Source organism: Chiloscyllium plagiosum, chromosome 36 (genome assembly GCF_004010195.1).
Source record: "Chiloscyllium plagiosum isolate BGI_BamShark_2017 chromosome 36, ASM401019v2, whole genome shotgun sequence".
In the NCBI taxonomy this organism is placed as follows: Eukaryota; Metazoa; Chordata; class Chondrichthyes; order Orectolobiformes; family Hemiscylliidae; genus Chiloscyllium; species Chiloscyllium plagiosum.
This window is the reverse complement of record NC_057745.1, coordinates 18,990,693-19,004,076: the sequence shown is the minus strand read 5'-3', so window position 1 is coordinate 19,004,076 and position 13,384 is coordinate 18,990,693. Positions and strand designations below refer to the sequence as shown.

At 39.2% G+C, this 13,384-nt stretch overlaps 1 protein-coding gene across 6 annotated transcripts in view; it reads left to right on the top strand.

The window, feature by feature from the left end:
• Window positions 1–13,384, top strand: part of cgnl1 (cingulin-like 1) — a 145,053-nt gene that overhangs the window by 17,019 nt on the left and 114,650 nt on the right. Inside the window, exons 2-3 of one of the 6 annotated variants that reach the window (XM_043677457.1) lie at window positions 1,610–1,750; window positions 7,160–7,356. The exons of 2 other annotated variants lie outside the window; for them this stretch is intronic. The gene's annotated coding sequence lies outside the window, so the exon portion shown is untranslated. Of the gene's footprint in view, window positions 1–1,609; window positions 1,751–5,992; window positions 6,067–7,159; window positions 7,357–10,719; window positions 10,731–13,384 lie in introns of those variants that run through there. 3 more of the 6 variants (XM_043677458.1, XM_043677456.1, XM_043677461.1) reach the window with 3 other exon arrangements.

Here is a 13,384-nt window from a genome sequence, read left to right as displayed (position 1 = left end):
ATAAAAGGAAAATTTTGCAAGGTCAAAAGTCAAATACACTTGGATTGAAAATGACTATTGTATTGCAGTGGATATTGTTTCTGCAAAGATTAAAGCTCATGCATTACTCATCCACGTTGTTCAAGTTTTTGTTATAAGTTTAAGGAAGTGATTGCATAATTTTAAATGGATTGGCAGAAGATCTTGTTTTAGTTGGCATTTCTCTGCAATTTGTTGAATATACCAATTTTGTACTCTACAAAATAGGATAGTGCATTTTTTTTTGTAAATTCCATATACTGGTAATTAAATTTTGGTGGTCAAACTTTAATGTGAAAATTAATTTAAAACACAACTTTCAATTAGTGTACAACAAGCACGATGTGAATAATTTTTGTATTTTGTGAAGCCTGCCTCAATTGTCTGCCTAATTAGTTTCAAACTACATCAGCATTAGAAAGAAGCATTTAAGTTTTTCAAAGTGCTGAATGACCCAAAGTTTTGTACTACATAAACGTACCACCACCTAACTGGAGTGATCTTGGCATGCACACTGTATTTTAACCATGGGAAATGGATCATTTTCCCATCTGTCTGTCTTTTTGTTGAGGAAGCTGTGGTCCTTAAATTAGTTTTTTTTTGTTATCCCTAATGGATGTTGGCTTAACTTCAGTTCAAGTGTTGCAACTTTGTTTAGCATCTATTCTCCTCAAAGCCTGTGAAGCACCTTGGAACATTTTTCTACATCAGAAACATATTATAAAGGAAAGTTGTTTTGCTGCAACAGTAAGTTAATTGTCTAGCACACAATTGTTTAGTAGCTACTACCTGATTTAAGTGTATCTGAATTAGATACCTTTGCATGCATACAGGAAATGTCAGGACATACTTAATCCAAAAATAAACTTCCACAACTAAACAGTTTAGCCCTGCTACTAGGGCTTTTTTTTGGTTTGTGGCATAGATTATAGTATAATGTATTTCATAATAAAGAGATGAACATTGTCAAAACCTTAAGCAGGAAGTTCCTACGCTTAAAGTTAAGCATACAAATACACAATGGACTGAATTTCATGGCAGGAATAACAATGAGGTTAGCAGTAACCACTCATCCGGAGTAGCTTAGAGATCAACAACAGGCCGCACGTGTGGTAAAATGCCCAATTCAATACGTTGCTGTCTGATTTTCTCTGCTTCTCTAGAGGTTTTGCTGTTTTGATATCTCAGTGAGAAGCTCCACATTTAAACGTAGGTCGTGCAGAGTTATTCAATTAAATGCGATAAAAATGTTAGTTTTATCCATTTAAAGTTCATGTGAATTTTTAAGTGTTTTAATGATCATTGAACACTTCCTTTGGCACAGTAAGTGCATTTTGCAAGTAATGAGTCTCATTCTTCCAGTTTTCCAATTGTTGGTCATTTAAGAAAAAAAATGGGAATAATTCTTTTTTTTTCCTTTTGTGTCTCATCTCTTTCAGTTTCATCTTTATTCTCTCTATATTTTATTTATTGCAATGTTGAATTAAACAATCAAACTTATGCATCTTGATTTAGATACTGTGTGGCTCAAAAAAGATTCTTCAGCATGATAGGTTGAAGAACTATACTGCTCCTTGCTCTTCTCATACAGGTACCAGGTCCCTTGCAAAGAGCATTGTGCTGAAATGGATCTTTAATTGCTGTGGAAAAGCCCAGGAAAAGTTTCTTGGCAGCAATAAGAATAATAAACAGTGAGTGCATACCTTCATTACTGTTTGAGAAGTGAACAAAGGTAAGTCATAGGAAATAATAGACTACTTTTGATTTTAGTCTTTTTGCATTTTGCAAGAGTCTTGACATTATTAACTGTAATATTGAGCAAATGAATTTGAGATAGATTTAGCAATTGTCAGCCATTTGTAAGAGGAGGACAGATTGGCTGAGGATGCAGAGAGTTCCTCATTAAGTCTTAATACTGTCTAATAATAATATAGCCTCTTGCAGCGATATTACAGGTTCCTGATATATTTAGGAATGGATTCTGATATATTTTGAGGCAGATTTTCTCTTAAAAAATGAAAATTAGTTTAATGATCATTGAAAATACAATATTTTGTTTTTACATTTCGTGCTTTCAGTGACCGTCTCCTCGTCTGCTTTAGTTTGTTGCAACCAGACCCTGGATGAGGTTCCACAATTTATCATGGTTCCCAGCTGAGGGGGGAATGAACTGACATCCTTTCTTTATTCACTTATCCCTTCAGTTGGTTGCAACAAAATTAACCAAAATGGATCTCCTCCCTTTGGAATACTATTCTCCCAAACCACATGAATTTATTTTCTAAAAGGAACTAATTTAACCCAACTCCTTTGTACTAATGAAAAAGTGACTCTATTAGTTACTAAGCATGACAAGAATGTAACACACATTCACACACTTAAAAAATACAAAGTGAATCCATGAAAAGATAAAAAGTGAAAAATATATGGACTGTTGGTCTTTATTAAAGAGTAAGTGATGAAATGTTAATGTTAAGCAATTGATATTGGGATTCTTGCCTTTGCATGCTAACTAAAGTTATTTTGTCTGCTTGCTTTTAACTGACTTTGTTGACTGCCTTCCAGCACTCAGAATGAGAGAGTCCTTTACTTACAATAAAGGGATGACTTATTGTAGATAAAGGAAATTCTTCAACTGGGTTTTTCACACCAGATTAGCACTTGAATCTAGGCTGGTACATAAATACTCAGGTCGGTAACACACCCAGAACAAAGATGAATCTAACTTCTAAACCCCTGTTTTGGATGTAGATTTGCTCACTGAGCTAGAAGGTTCATTTCCAGATGTTTCACCACCCTATTAGGTAACATCTTCAGTGGACCTGAGGTAGTGCACTGCTGATAATTCCTGCTTTCTATTTATATGTTTGGATTTCTTTGGGTTGATGATGTCATTTCATGTGGTGAAGTCACTTTCTGTTCCTTTTCTTAGGGAGTGGTAGATGGGGTCTAACTCGATGTGTTTGTTGAGAGAGTTCCGGTTGGAATGCCATCCTTCTAGGAATTCTCGTACATGTCTTTGTTTGGCCTGTCCTAGAATGGATGTGTTGTCCCAGTGGAAGTGGTGTCCTTCCTCATCCGTATATAAGGATACCAGTGAGAGAGGGTCATGTCTTTTTGTGACTAGTTGGTGTTCATGTATCCTGGTGGCTCGTTTTCTGGGTTTGTCCAATGTAGTGTTTGTTACAGTCCCTTGGCATCATGGTAGCCCACAAACCCACCAACACACTAAAACAGCAGCTAATGAACTTGAAAAACCCTATACAGACCACAAGCAAAACTAATGTCATTTACAAAATACCGTGTAAGGACGGTATATTCTAATCATGTTGCAATTGAACTTGTATGTCCATAAGTCACCTGGCTTATGATCCATGGTCATGGTGTGTTGCATTGTATTGGAGACTGATGTCTGTATTTTGTTAACATTTATATCAGTAGTGCTTGATAAACTAGGCATGTGTTGCTGAATTGGGAGTCCCAATAGCAAAAGCTTAATAACATTGTGTTCTTGTTTAAAACTTGTCTAGGATAATTCATCACTATTTTAAAAGCATGTTATTTTAAAAAAGATATTACTATTTCAGGGCTTACCTTATGAAAAAAGTTTGAACAGGTTGGGCCTATATCTGTTGGAGTTTATTTGAAACTCTTTAAGATTTTGAGGAAGCTTGATTGAATGGATAAATGAAAATTGTATTCTCTTGTGGGAGAGACCAGAATTGGAGTAAACAAATAATAGGTCTCCCCTTTAAATGGAATAAGCAGTTCTTTATTTTCTGACAGTCAATTAATCTATGAAATTCATTCTCACAGGAAACAGTGAGGCTGGGTCATTCAAGGAAGTGCTAGATTTTTTGATAGACAGACAAGTCAAGAGTTTGATGGGGGACAGGTGAGATGCAGTTGAGAACTTAAAAGGTTAAGGGGTAACCTGATCAAAGACTTCAAGATGTTAATAGGAAAAAACAGTTCAGGCAAAGATAAACTGTTTCCACTGGTAGAGGATTCCAGTAAAACGGAGTGTAGAATTAGGGCCAGACCATTCAGGAGGAATGTTAGGAAGCACTTCTGCACACATAGGGTGTTAGATGTTTGGAACTCTTTTTCAAACGGCAGTGCATGCTAGAGCAGTTGTTTATTTTAAATTTGAGATAGATGTTTGTAAGCAAAGGTATTAAGGGATATGGGCCAAAGGAAGGCAGAGTTAGGCTACAGATCAGCCATGATCTCATTGAATGGTGCAACAGGTGTAAAGGGCTGAATGTCCTCCTCCTGTTCCGGATCATCTTAAGTACAAACTCTGGAGTTTATCATTAACTGCATCTAATGTTATCATGGCTCAAATATAAGCTTGTCTGTACTATTATGTAGTGTTGCCCCAAATCAGGAATGTATCATTTACATAGCAAACTTAATATCTAGCAAACATTTGAAGAAAGAGAGGAATTTTATTTACTGCTGATTTCAAGAGCTTTACAGTTTTCTGTTTGGCAAATGTGGATTATCTATAAAAATGGGTTAAACCAGCAGTCAAAATGCACTTCCCTTTGTGTAAATTCCCACCTGAACTGCTGTTATTTTTCACCGCCCTTCAAAACTTGAATCACCACAAGTATAAGATTCATCATGACTCACATTAACACTACAACGGTGGTTTAGACAATTAAATAACATTATCTAAATTACTTTTAAGTTAATCCAGTACTAGTAGTGTTGTTAAATAAACATGCATCACAAATTAATATATGCCATAGAATAACAAAAAGGGAAGGTGCTTTAGCACATGAACATTTCATCTGTTGGGCGTGGCTTTGAATGGAGCTCAGTTTGACATGACAGCCCCTTTCATCCTGACTCACTGGGCTGGAGGTGAATTTGCAACCCAGTGCCTCAATGCAAGTACAAAGCACAATGCTGGCCACATGTTATAAAATAAAATATTAATATTCAATGTTAATTATGATCTTCATTCTGAGATACTGGATGAAAAGCTCATGGGTTGAGCATTCCCCTGAAGTTCCTAATGGTTTTACCCCTCTTTCATCTTCTAATAGCTCTTTAAAGCCTGTTTCTTTGATTACACGTTTGGCCATCTGCCTCATATCACCTTATTGGACTTTAGCTTAAATTTTGCTTTGTGACCTCTATTGGAGACATGGGACATTTAATTAGTTTCAAGCTGCTGTATAACTGCAAGCTTTTATTGTTGAGTTTCGAATATCTTTTGGTGTTTTGAGAGTGTACTGTACAGTGGATACCCTCAAGCTGTTTTTAATAAAATTTTTGTTTAAGTTGGTACTTAATTTCTGTAATAAGTATTAATCTTTAGCTGTCAGGGTTTTACACATTGCAGAGTCACACTATTAAGATTTGTGTGTAGTTAAATATGCAAATGTTGCGCAATATTTCTCAACCACAAATAACTTTGACTAAAAATATAGACCTACGTGGATTAATGAGCATCATTCTACTGCAGATAAATGGTTAGTTTCCACACAATAAAGATCAGATTTGAAAAGATGATGACATTAAAAGTTGCTGTGTGGGTATTTAAGCTGCTTTGCGGAGAAATGAATCTTAAGTACGTTTATTTTGAGCTTCAAGATTATGAACCAAATGAGTGCCCCATTCCCTTGAGCAATATATAGCAAATAATTACAAAGGAATACTGTCAGTTATTAAATAAGAATGACTACAAAGGGAATTTATTTTCTTAAGGAAGTAGTCTCTTAAGAGAGTGTGTATGTTAGTGATTTTAATTTGTGCACACAAGCCTAAAATGTGCCACATGAATGTTTACAAAATGGTTTTTCTCTTGAAACAATAGTGCAGAGCAGTTTAAAAAAATAAATCTGCACGTGCTGTTCTCTACTGTTGATTTCTTCTCTGTCCATTGTTGCTGTGCAAGACAAAACAAGAATATTCGTCATGCAGTGCACTCACTGGCAGCTGCTCAGAGCCGAATCCAGCCTGTCATGCCTGGACATGAAAAATCTGGCCCCAATTTAATTTGCTTTTCTCCGGAGACCAGACCCCGATGTCCAGGTGACTGGCGCAGTTTGTACACTTTTAATAAAACAATGCATATTATGTAAAGCAGTGTTTAAACCTTTGTAGTTTCAAAAATGTAATTTAAACATGCTGGCCACAGAAATTCCAATGGTAAGTGACTTCTTTGAACTCCCGGTTAGCTTGTGCCCTTCAGTGGGAACTTTGTCATGTGTCAGTGACCCCAGAGCGCGCACATACTCGCTAGTAGCATTAAGTTAGCCAGCTTGTCCTGGCACAGCCCTAAGTAGAATAAAGCAGCACAGAAAAGTAGATCCCACAAGTTCTCTAAAACCAAAACACACTGGAGTAATTTTGGGAGAGTAATCTAATCTGGTTAGATAATCAGATAATTTATAAATAACTCAAACTTTGTTCTGCCATTTCTCACCAAGTTAATTGCTAGATTAAGTATTGTAGTCACTTCCATTTTTTTTTGGGGTGGGTTTGGGAAGATGAACTTTCGAGTTTGAATGAAGAAAATGTTTTTGGGGGGTTTGTGCTGCTATATCTGACTCCCAGTATCCCTTTAAATTTAGCATGGGTATATCCAGAGGGAAGATTGTTTTCCCAATCTTTGGAAGTGTAAAATCACAAGAGGCGGGTACTTGTTTCATCATGCCTGTGCTGGCTCTCAAAATTACTGCCAATTAGACCCCCATTCTTTTACTTTACCCTGTAGCCCTACAAACATCTCCCCTTGCAATATGTACTGTTCCCTTTGGAAGTTAGTTTTGTGTTAATTGAGTGAATGGCACCAATGAGTAGTTTTCAACTGTAGCAGCAATATCCAATCAACTAGAACCAGGGATGGGTGTTTCTAAACTCTCCATGAAAATAAATTTTGTATTTTCAACACTTGCATCCCCTTCTCTCTTCCACAATCTGATACACCATTCTGTCCATCAATGAAGCGCATCAACATTTGATTGTAATTCATGCTTTCATTGTCAGAGTTTTATTGATTTAGCTTTTTGGAGCTCTTAGCCAACTTAGGTTGGTTTTATCACCCACACACGTAGTTTGTATCTAATTTATTGTTGCTTCTAATATCTAATGGCAGTCAATGTGTTACATGATTTGTTCTTAGGTCATAAAGAACTGGGAAGCAAAATAAAAACTGCAGCAGCCAGGTGTGTGCTTCCTTCATGTTAGACTGATACCCGGCAAGTCACAGATCTTTGGAGCAGGATCCTGGAAAATGCTTGATGTTTTCCATTTGTAATCCCTACCAGAAGTATAACGTGAGACCAATGAATGAGAATGAATTCTAATTTGATTATGAAGGTAAATAACATGTAGGTGCTCTATGTCTGATGGCTTGCTCAGAGAATGACCACTTGGTCAGTGCAGAAAGAGCTGTACCTCAAAGCAGTTTTAAGTTCGTAAGAGTTGGGGAGGGTGGAGTCAAGTTTACTTCAGCCTAATCAGAATTTCCCTTTGTTCAATTGTCATCTTTTTTTCTTGTTGTTGAAGATGTTGACCTTCCTGCTGGATGGTGTTTCTCTTGCATTTCTACCAAGTGACAATTATAGCTATTTTTAAATCAACCTGTTCAGACATTAAAAGTGATGTGCAAACACAACATTTTTGCACAATGAGTAGTTAGGGTATGGAATACACTGCCTGGAAATGTGATGGAGGCAGGTTCAATTGAGGAATTCAAGGGGGCAGTGGGTGGTTATTTGGATAGAATGCTGTGCAGGGATATGGGGGAATAGCAGGAGATTGGCATTCTATAATGATGCTTGTTAAATGAGCCAGTGCAAGCACAATAGGCTAAATAGCCGCCTCCTGCACTGTAACACTCCTGTAATTTTGAGATATAATGACACCACTCTGGAGCAGGTTGATCTGGAATCTGAGCCCCCCTGGCTCAGATGTACATACACTACTACTGATCCACAAGAGCCTAAAATTAACAATTGTAGATATTTCTAATCAGTCATTCAGAGATGTTATTACACACATTTGCAGCAGGTGGGAATCGAAGCCAGACCTCCTGGCACAGACGTAGGGACACCAAGCTTGTACCATGGAACACCTGTAAGTGACAAATGAAAATTTGTCAGTTGATTGTTCACAGGTGGATTCCTATTTAATTTGATCCAGAGCTCAGCCAAGGTGTACATTCTGCATTTTAGATAGAACTTATTGGATAATAATCAGGAGATCATTCCATTCATTCATCCCTCAGCCAGTGGCCCAAACCTCTTGATCCCTAACTACCTTAAATCTGGTTATCTTAGCACAGGCTGAGGGTAAGACCTGGGTTTCATATTTCTGTTGCACAGGTGATTACATTTATTAAGCTTTCAGGAGAGAAAAGGTCCTGAGTGATATTTTAGTTTTCAGTTCTGCTCCTACTGTCAGTGCCTTTATATATAGATATTATATAGAGAGAGATGTAGATAGAGATGTGTGTGTGTGTGTGTGTATACGCACAAGTGTATACGCACTCACACTTGTGAGTGGCTCAGTGGTTATCACTGCTGCCCCACAGCACCAGGGTCCCAGGTTCGATTCCAGCCTCGGGTGACTGTCTGTGTGGAGTTTGCATGTTTTCCCCGTGTTTGCGTGGGTTTCCTTCCACAGTCCAAAGATGTGCAGGCCAGATGAATTGGCCATGCGAAATTGCCCATAGTGTTAGGTGCATTAGTCAGAGGGACATGTGTCTGGGTGGGTTTCTCTTTGGAGGGTCGGTGTGGACTTGTTGGGCCGAAGGGCCTGTTTCCACACTGTAGAGAATCTAATCTAAATCTAATATATATATATCTGTTCTATTTATGCACAAACTGGAAATTGGAATATTAATGCATAGTCAGCATTCATATGCAGTGTAAAAATTTGTAGTACCAAAAACTTCAGATTTTGGGTTTTACATATTCCTCACTCTTTGAGTAAATCCTTTTGTTGAAAAAATCTTGTGATGTTTGTGTGCTAATTGTTTGCTATATAAATTTTTTTTTGCTTGAAGTATGCTCTAGAATGCTTACCATCTACCACTACATTCCTTTTCCACTTCTACAGTTGGCATTTCAAATTGAAGTGTCTCGGATTTTGTAGGAGTTCAGAAGTATCACAGAAAGATTATGGAAAGAATTAACTGAGGAAGGGTGGGCTCAGCAGATGTTAAAATTTCCAGAATAAGTAATAGGACAGAGAGCATGCAACAGGTCAAGAATCTAACTTCAAGCACAGCAAATAAGGGGCCAACTATGAGAAGAAGGGGCAGTCAACACAGAACTGAGGGTGTTTTGCTTAAAAGCATGCAGTGTATGCAACAAGGTAAATGAGCTTGCAGTGCAGATTGAAGTTGGCAGGTATAATGTTATGGGTACCCCAGAGACGTGGCTGCAAGGAGATGAGGACTGGGAACTAAATGATCACGAATGTACAACCTGTAAAAGGGACGGGCACATGGGCAGAGAGGGCGGAGTTGCCTTGTTAGTAAGAAATGAAATTAAATTGATAGCAAGAAATGATAGAGAGTCGTAGAATCTGCTTGGGTAGAGCTAAGGAACCGGAAAAGAAAAAGACCATGATAGAAGTTGTGTACAGACAGTAGTCAGGATGTGGGGAAGAAAATAAATCAGGAAATTAAAAAAATGTAAGAAAGGCACCATTGCGATAATCGTGGGGGACTTCAAAACGGATCTCAAGCAAAGGAATTTGTGGAATATCTACAAGATGGTGTTTTTGGAGCAGCTTGTGGTAGAATCTACCAAGGAACAGGCAATTCTGGATTCAGTGATGTGTAATGAGGCAAACTTGATTAGGGAGCTGAAGATGAAGCAGCCCCCTAGGGGCATTGACCTCACCCTACAATTTGACAGGGTGAAGCTGAAATCAGATATAATGGCATTATAATTGAGGAAAGATAATACAAAGGAAGGAGCTGTCCCAGAGTTAATTGAAGGGAAACCTGGCAGGGAAGATGGTGGAGAAGCAATGGCAGGAGTTTCTGGAGATAACTCGGGAGGCACAGCAGAAATTCATCCCAAAGAAGAAAAAGCATACTAAGGGGAGGATGAGACAACCATGGCTAACAAGGGAAGTCAGGAACAGCATAAAAGCATACAATGTGGTGGAGGTTAATAGGAAGCTAGAGGATTGGAAAGCCTTTGAGAATCAGCAGAGGATAACTAAAAAAAACATGAGGGAGAAGATGAAATATGAGGGTAATCCAGCTAGTAATACACAGGAAGATTGCAACAGTTGTTGTTTAGATATCTGAAAGGTAAGAGAGAGGCATGCGTGGTCATTGGACTGCTGGAAAATAAGGCGGGAGAAGTCATAATGGGGACAAAGAAATGGCAGAGGAACCTAACAGGTATTTTGCATCAGTTTTCACAGTGGAAGACCAACAGCATTACAGAAGATCAAGAGAGTCAAGGGGCAGAGGTGAATGTCCTGGCCATCACTAATGAGAAGTTGTTGGAGAAGCTGAAAGGTCTGAAGTTGAATAATAATTTGGACCACATGAGCTACATTCCAGAGTTCTGAAGGAAATAGCTGACGAGGTTGGATGAGATATTGTGATTTTTCGAGAATCACTGGAGTCCGAGACGTCCCAGAGGACTGGATCAGCGTGGTTTCATTAAGGGGAGGCCATGCCTGACAAATCTGTAATGAGCAAGTTAGACAAAGGAGAAGTGAATGTAATCTGTTTGGATTTCCAGAAGGCCTTTGACAAGGTGCTGCACAGGACGCTGCTAAGTAAGATAAGAGCCCACGGTGTTAGGGCAAGATACTGGCGTCAATAGAGGATTAGTTGACTGGCAGAAGGCAGAGAGGTGAGATGAAGGAGTGCTTTTCAGAATGGCAGCCAATAATAGTTCGGGAAGGGTCAATGTTGACACCATAAATATTCATGTTAAAATTAATGGTCCGGATGAAGGAACTGAGGAAATTGTTGCGAAGTTTGCAATTGACACAAAGGTAGATGGCGGGACAGGTCATTGTTGAGGAAGTGGTGAGGCTGCAGAAGGACATGGACTTGCATGGAGAAGGGGGAAAGAAATGTCAGGTGGAGTGTGGGAAAGTGTGAGGTTATGCATTTTGTTCAGAAGAATAGAGAGGTAGAAAGGCTTTCTCAATGGAAATCTGAAGCACAAAGGGACTTAGGAGTCCTAGTTCAGGATTCTTATAAGGTTAACATACAGGTTCATTTGGTGGTTAGGAAAACAAAGTTGACATCATTTCAAGAGGGCTAGAATGTAAGAGCAAAAATGTACTGTTGAGGTTGTGTAAGGCGCTGGTCTGAATGCATTTGGAATATTGTGAGCCATTTTGGGCCCTGTATCTAAGGAGAAGTGTGCTGACATTGAAGGTTGTCTAGAGGAGGTTCACAAGAATGATCCTGGAGATGAAAGGTTTGTCATATGAGGAGCAGCTGAAGATTCTGGATCTTTACTCAATGGAATTTAGAAAGATGAAGGGGGATCTGATTAAAACTCACAGAATGTTAAGAGGCCTGGTTAGAGTGAACGTGAAAGATTATGTCTCCACTAGGAGGAGGGCTAGGATCTTGGAGTACAGCCTCAGTGAAGGGACAGTCCTTTCGAACTGAGATGAGGAGTACTTCCTTCAGCCAGAGGGTGGTTAATCTGTGGAACTCATTGTCACAGATGGCTGTGGAGGCCAAGTCATTGAATGTATTTAAGACACAGATAGGTTCTTGATTAGTAAGGGGATCAAGAGTTATGAGGTTTGGAAATATATCAACCATGATATAATGGTGGAGAAGACTTGATGGACTGACTGGCCTAATTCTGCTCCTAAAATTTATGGTCTTAGAGTTTTAGGTTGTTGTGCTGATTTGATGGCTAGGACAAAGCAAGTTGTGTTGCTTGATTTTTGCCAATGTTTGTCATGCAGTAACCACTTAGTAGCATTGGCTTTTCAATGAGATTTTTCTTTACCTTCCTCAAGTTTCTAGAACTTTGTGTTAAAGAAATGGAATCCTTGTTATTATTCTGAATCTGTGAGAGCAAATGGAAGGATCTTTGAATCTGTATTACTCAAGATAAACAACACCAGGTTGTCCACTATTCTCTCTGATGTTTTAATCAGTGATGCATTGATTGGTTTGGTTTGCAAGGCAAATCCTTGGACTATTTTTTGCTGACACTTCTGAAAGAATTTTACTAACTCTTTTTCACCAGGTTACTGATGATGCCACTTGGCATCTGAAATGCCATACTTGCCAAATCTAAATCATAAAACTAAGGAGTATGATAGAAGTTGCCAAAATGTTATTTGGGCTTTGTAAGTCTTAAAAAGGACTTGGAAGATGCTGATTGAAATATAAGGGGGTACTGTCCCATTTGCTGTTAGTGTGATGGTGAATGTTACTGTCATAGTTCTCAGTGAATTTTCTCATGATCTAGACAGCTGAGAAATTGATCATGTTTCTCAGAGAATTGTATGGTGAGCAATACAAGTGTCACCATGGCCGGGACCTTCCAGCCCATACTTAAAGCTGCACAGCAGGAACTCCCCAGATGCTGCAAGCCAGGAACAACCCTCACACTGTGGTGCTTGACATTGAGTATGTCTCAAAGGGACAGAGCAGGCTGACTCCCTGCTTCCAGGCCAGGAATCTGGTGCTGCTGGCGAAGGGGGGCGACCCGTTTTCCTGCTGATTAGTAAAGGAAGCCACGTGATCAGACCCAGGCTTGCCTGGTCAGAAATTGCAGTACTTGTCAGCACTGCCTCCTGCACGGTGCCTATCCTGGTCTGATTGGGTACTCATTGTTCTCCACCAGCCTCTCCCACTTTCTGTGCTATAAAACAAGCTCAAACACAGGCACTGGCACTCTGTAACACATCATTGAAGTCAACTCAGAAGCATCCTGTCCATAAACATATGAAAGCGTGTGTGTCGATATTTGTGAACGTGAATACGTTGGAAGCAGAAGCCAGTTGTTGGGATGATGATTCCCACGTGGAGCTGCCCAACAGCTGGCAATATGACCTGAAGGCCATTCAGCCCCTCGAACTTGCTGCACCATCCAAGAAGATATTGATTTATTTGATTATAATCTCAAACCTTATCCCTGTCTACCCCTGACAACCTTTCACCCCCTTGCTTAATAAGAATCTATTCACCTTAGAAATATACAAGGTCTCTGCTTCCACTGCCATTTCAGGAAGAGTTTTCAAAAGACTTGCAATCGTTGGGGAAATAAATATGATCATGTCTCTGTTTCAATAAACAAGCCAGAGACCCGGGTTCAATTCCCACCTCAGGCGACTGACTGTGTGGAGTTTGCACGTTCTCCCCGTGTCTGCGTGGGTTTCCTCCGGGTGC